Source organism: Galeopterus variegatus, unplaced genomic scaffold (assembly GCF_000696425.1).
Source record: "Galeopterus variegatus unplaced genomic scaffold, G_variegatus-3.0.2 Scaffold3620, whole genome shotgun sequence".
NCBI classification, from domain to species: Eukaryota; Metazoa; Chordata; class Mammalia; order Dermoptera; family Cynocephalidae; genus Galeopterus; species Galeopterus variegatus.
In genome coordinates, this window is record NW_007729731.1 from 247,875 (window position 1) to 254,256 (window position 6,382).

The window sequence follows — 6,382 nt, forward strand, 5'->3', positions numbered from 1 at the left end:
TTTTTTAAATGCCAAATAGTTAATCAAATTTCAAAAATTGTATCTTTGCAAACTTATAAATTTTGGTGAAATTTATAAGATGTCAACCTAAAAAAATGAAGAAGCACATGGAATTTCATTTTCTCTTACAGGATATCTGAGATTTAAATTTGAGGTATGATTGAAGCTATTTTAACTTCAGCTATTGGTCAATTATGTGTGCTTCCTTTATAGAGACAAGTACTCCACATTTGCTGACCATTTCCGTGAAGGTAAATGGCTCTCAGTTTTGTCAACCCCGCAGACCCCGAAAAAGTACTAGCACAATCTGCCACTCAAGAGTAAAGATGACATTTTTCACAAGAATATGGAAAATAACTGCTTTTGAAAAAAAGCTTCCGCTGTGGAGACAGCATTTTGAGAATCAGTGTACAGAAAGAGAAATTCTGCATGTGCTCACTCAACTGGGAGCTGACTCCATAAATAAACAAATGAACAATAAAGAGAGACAGAGAGAAAGAAAGAAACAACACTCACAGTAATACAATGAACTTTTAGAAAACTAGAGGTGGAAAAGGGGAGGGGAGGGGGAGGGGAAGGGGGGCCAGCAAGGAATTGCTCAACAGACACAAAGAATGATTGTGTATTGTGATGATGAATAAGCTAACTATACTGATCTAACCACACATTTACACAACTATTGAAAATCAACATTGTACCCTGCATGTACATATAATAATAATAAAAAAAAAGTTTGCATCATTATGTGATTTTGTGGCTGAAAACTGTATTTGTCACATAAAATTTCTTATATCTGCATGCACTGAAAACATGGACATGGAATAATCTAACCTGCTTTGTAACCTGTAATATACAGTATTAGTGGTTTTTAAACTTATTTGTTAAAAACATAAAAATTCAACAACTTCTGATTATTTTAAAAGGCTGTTTAAAATACTGTTTGGCATCAGCGAAGGTGAACATTTCCTAATATTTCAGCCCATAGCTACGTAATCGGTAAATAAGATTGAAAAACATGGATATGATGATTTGGTACAGGCTGCCAATGATGCATTTATTTTTTCCAGTTTGGACCTATGTGAATTTGTGAGATATTTTTATAGCTAGGACAGCTTTTAAAAACAAATGTGAAAATAAATTGAATCTAGAGAAAAGATCTTTGATGACAGTATCACAAAGTGTTAAACCAAGATTTTAAAAAAATAATAAAGCCTATTTAAACATATATCTCTCACTGGATCATTAGCATTAAGAGTATTTTAGAAGAGCAAAAGGTTTTTCTAAATTCCTTTATTGAACTAAAAAATGAAAATTATTTAAAAATAGTTTATTTCATCTTTAAAATTCTTCTATTATCAAGTTAGTTTTATAATTCATGTAATCTATGAGCATAGTAGTAGATACACAATTATTAAACAAATAAATAAAGTAGTAGGTATACAGTTATTAAATAACTGTTACAGTGCTTTCTCAAACATTTTTGACTGGTGAGATGTAAGAATGAAATGACAGAAGCCACTTCTTTTTAAAACTTTATGCAACTGAGTTAGAAAATCATGGTGAAATAGATCGTCTGCATAGAATATATAAATAACCAAAATTGGCTCGATATGTAGAAGATTCACCATGAATAAAATTGAAAACGATGATAATTATCCCCCCAAATTTGCCAAAAACAGATGATTTTGTGGATGTTATTTTAGACTCTGAAATTATAGATTTATTTTGCAATTTAAAATGTCCCAGAGCATAAAGATGGAAATCTTCCCAGTTTATTTTAACCTCATACAAAACCTGATAAAATTATCACAATGAAAGAAAACAACAGCTAAATTTCACTTATGATTATAGAGGAGGAAAAAATCCTAAATAAAATCATTATACCAGATGTATTAAAAGAGCAACAAATTACTACATAGTAGGATTTGTTCTTGGAATCCAGGATGGATTAGTATAGAGAAATCTGTAATGAAATAGATACAAATGATAAAAAAAAAAAAAAAATCCTACCAAGAGATGCTGTCCAAAAGTACCCATTTTAGTTAAAACATTCCAAGTTTGATAAAGTATTTAAGGAATGTAGAAAGAATATCTCTTCATCATTTCATATATACACAGGTAAAAACATAGGTATCAAGATGAATCTCTCTCTCTCTCTCTCTCCCTCTCTCTCTCAGAGGCATTCCTGTAGAAATCCATACTTAGTGTAAACAGTTACTACTATTTTGTGACTCTTTGCCAATATAATGAGAAAAGCTAAATAAGTTTCAAAGTGTTTGAATGAAAAAGTATCAATGTTTGTAGCTGAAATTCTTTTTTAAAAAAGTTCAGTAAAATGGCCATTTACAAAACAGAGATATTAATTATAAAACAGCTTTCCAACAACAAATGTCAACTACCTAGACATATACTTAATTATAAATGTGCAGAATCCACATGAAAACATCTACATCATTTTCCAAGGGACACAAATAATTACCATAAAGTGATGTTGCCAAATAAGACCAAAAATTGGTAAGACAGTTCTTGCTAAATTAATTACAAATGATCAGAATTCTAGTGGAATTTTAAAAATAATATACAACAAGGATTTCAAAATTTAATTAGAAAAATAAACAGACTGCAATAATCAAGAATTTTTTCAGAACTAAGAATAAGAAGAGATTTGCTCTAATAGTTTTCAGAATATGTTATCAAAATATATTAATTAAGACAGTGGTACAGGAATAGATAGAACAATAAAACAGAATAAAAATATTAGAAAGATTTCAAGTGTACTTAAGAATTTAATATATGCTAAAGTGACCTTTATTAGCAAAAGGAAAACATAATATATTATTTAATAGTGGTGCTGACTCAATTGACTAGCTTTGGGGGAAAAAAGCAAATTTTCTACCCCATGTGATAATCTAAAATAAATTCCAGATAGATTATAGATTTCAAATATGGAAAATGAATCATGTTTGTAGCCAGGAAGAATTCTTTAAGCGTGAGACAAGAGTTGGACCCAGATTTTGTGGGAACCAAGCTTAATCAATTTTAGAGCTTTCATTAAACAAAATAATGTAAAAATGTGAATTCAAAATTAAAAACAAAAGTGAATATCTGCTTAGACCAAAAAAATGAAGCTGATAAATACCACAAACATCTCCAAAATCCCAGAAAAATAACATAAAATTTTAATTAACATACTCTACAACACTTTTTCCTACATTTTTGGCTAATATTCTTTAATTATCTCCTCATATGGCAATGATTTTTTAATATCATTTTTAAAAGAAAAAATAAAAAGATAAACCAGTTTTTTTTTTTTTCTGTCATGGTTGATCAAAGCACTTTCTTTAAATTGATAGACCGGGAAAGTTTCTTTCAGCTTCACAAATCATAATGGATAATTTCATGTAAATTTTTAGTATTGTTGCTGAATAAGAAAACTTCTAACAAGTTTTTTTCATATATGAATTGAAAGACCACGGGGCATTTCAAGTTCTCTTCTGTAGGGTCTAACCTTAAAACACTCTTTGAATTGGTTACACGATTTAACAAACCGTCCTTTATGGCATTGCAGTGTTGTCATCTTTCTTGATGCCTATATTTCCTAACACATCAGCAAAAATGTAAATCTTTTTCCACTTTGTTAATGTGATTCATGACTCTTCACTAACTGGAAAATCAAACAGTTTATTCACTACTATTTGAAATATCTCTCTTTCTTTTAATTATGTTTTCAGTATTAGGTGAGTTTATGGTTACAATTCCCTTCTTAATGTCAGAATAATTTCTATTGGTAATATATAGAAATATGTAACAATTTTTATTGCATGAACATTTTAAAATTACACACACTGCATTATCAAGTTTTAGTTATTTTTATGTATTATCAAGAGAGAATTTCTGTTATGATTAGGTGTTGATGAAGACCAAACCCTGTGTTTATAATTTTGTAGATTAGCTCCTGGTTCTCTGTACATTTTAAGCATATTATACCTGTCCCTGGAAGTATTCCTACAGAGACACAGTTAGCAAGAACTAAGCTGTAAGCAGAAATTAGAGCAAACCACATAAATACATCCTACTAAACTCAATGTTCTTTGAACTCAACTTCCCTTAGTTAGGTCCCCTAACCTTCTGTGTCCCTTTGATGCCATTTAACAAGAAGATTAGTGTAATAGAGGGGAAGTGAGAATGAAAAGAGACTGAATGTGATTAAAATATCTGACTTTGGGAATATCTGGATAAGGGTAACATGTTACTAGGATTCCTTCCAGGACCCTGTAAAGGGCCCATATGAGTGAACCGTCCTGGAGCTTAAAGCTTCCTGGTAAGTCCTTCCCTGAGACATAAAGGTGAGCCAGTAAAGAACAATATTGATCAGTTAAACAACAAGCATTATAAACAACTGTAACTCACATATTTCATTTACAGTTAAGAGGTAAATGACAAATGGGGAAAATTTTTGCCATATATATAACAAATAATAATTCATATTAATGATATAATATTGAATATAGATGACATGCTTCAGTAGAAAACACATCATTTAAAAAATGGAAAATTGTTTATATAGATTTTTCAAAGTGTCATACTTTGCTCCAGTTTATATATGTGTGTACATATGCATGTATATGCAAATGATGAAATAGAAAACATTTGAAAGATCTTCCAGTACCACAATTATTTACAATTATTTAAAAAGAAAGAAGTGCTAATATATGGTTGCCATTAAAATTTAAAATTACTTAAGAAATTACTATTTTGCATTTTTTCCTAAGCCACATATATAATGTAATTTATAAACTCTGCCATAATTGTGTTTGAAACCATGGTTCAAAAACGCTATTTAGAAAATGCTGAGTTTTCCAACCAGTCAATTTGAAATAAAGCCAATTATCATATAGACAACAACGCACCAGAAGAGAAAGGGAAATTGACAGTCTCGGAGAATATATGATGAAAAATGCATTTCAGATATATGAAGAAAAAGACCATTAGGGGACTGAAGGTCAGAGGAGCAGATGTGCATTGACCAAACTGGTTCCTGTGCCAGTCAGGCTTGCCTGTGAGCTGGTGCACGTCTGACACCAGAGGAAGGGGCAGGCCTCACCAAGAGTCACCCCACGATCTGGGTGAGAAAGAATCTCATACAAAACTAAAGGACAAAATTTGAGAAAAGACAAGACCTGAGCTGTGGTAAATGGTAGCATGCAGACTTGTTTTTCTTTCATTAATATTTAAGTTATTTCTTTCCTTGATACTTACTTTGTGTAAATCCTGATTCCTCCCTTGTCCCTTGGTTTTCTTTTTTCTTTCTTTCTTTTTCTTTTTCTTACTTTGTGTAAATCCTGATTCCTCCCTTGTCCCTTGGTTTTCTTTTTTCTTTCTTTCTTTCTTTTTCTTTTTCTTTTTTTTTTACTACATGTCATTTGTATCATTGCAGGGAGCACAAATGCTGAAATTTAGGGAGTTGGTATACCATTTCTTCTGGTCTGATGATGCTGATAATATCATCTTACCCCACAAGTGGTTGAAATGCTTGAAGAAAGAAAAATGCCAGCCAGGTGTCCTTATTTAATTCAATTAGTTGCATTCTATTCAGCAAATGCATATTGTATCTAAAAAGTGTCAGGTCCTTTGCTGGTCTCCCTGGTCTCCCTGGTCACATACACTAGCCACAATACTGTTTGAGAAGAACTATAAAGGAGATAGCTAATCAATGAAATGACTGCTCAGAGGAGGGAAGTGACAATTCTTCCCTAAGGGACATAGTTGAGCTGAGCAGAAAGAATAAGATAACACTTGCCCCCTGGAGGGAGAAGGGTATCTGGAAGTGGACCTATCAGGAAATCACAGAGAAGTGGGTGATCACAGTGCACTCAGAGAATGACCTGATGTGAACTAAGCAAGAAGAAACCATTGTTGGCTAATCTCATTGTCATCTGGAGTGGTTGCCTTCTTGACTCTTAAAGAAACTAAAGGCACAGTGAAGTCACTCTCAGAGAAACAAAGAGGCCAGAGCATGGTGCTTCACTCTCAGGGTGAAATTTCTTAAACCGGCTTCTTATATTTTGGGGAGAGGGGAGTAAAGGCAAAGAAGGAGATCTCTGTCATTCTCTATCCAAAACCTTCTAGGGCTTTCTTTGTCTTCTAAATACAGTCCAGCTTCCTGAACACCACATATAAGTCCCTTCATAATATGAGAATAGGGTAGTATCTATCTGCTTTTTTTTCCAGATTTATCATAGCGTGAGAATCACCATTTCAAGACTGTCTTGGCAGGAAATAAGGTAAAAAAATATCTTTTATACTTGAACACACATGCCTTTAGTGAAAACAACAAACTCAGAATTAACATGCAATAGGGCCGGCCCGGTGGCGCACTGCT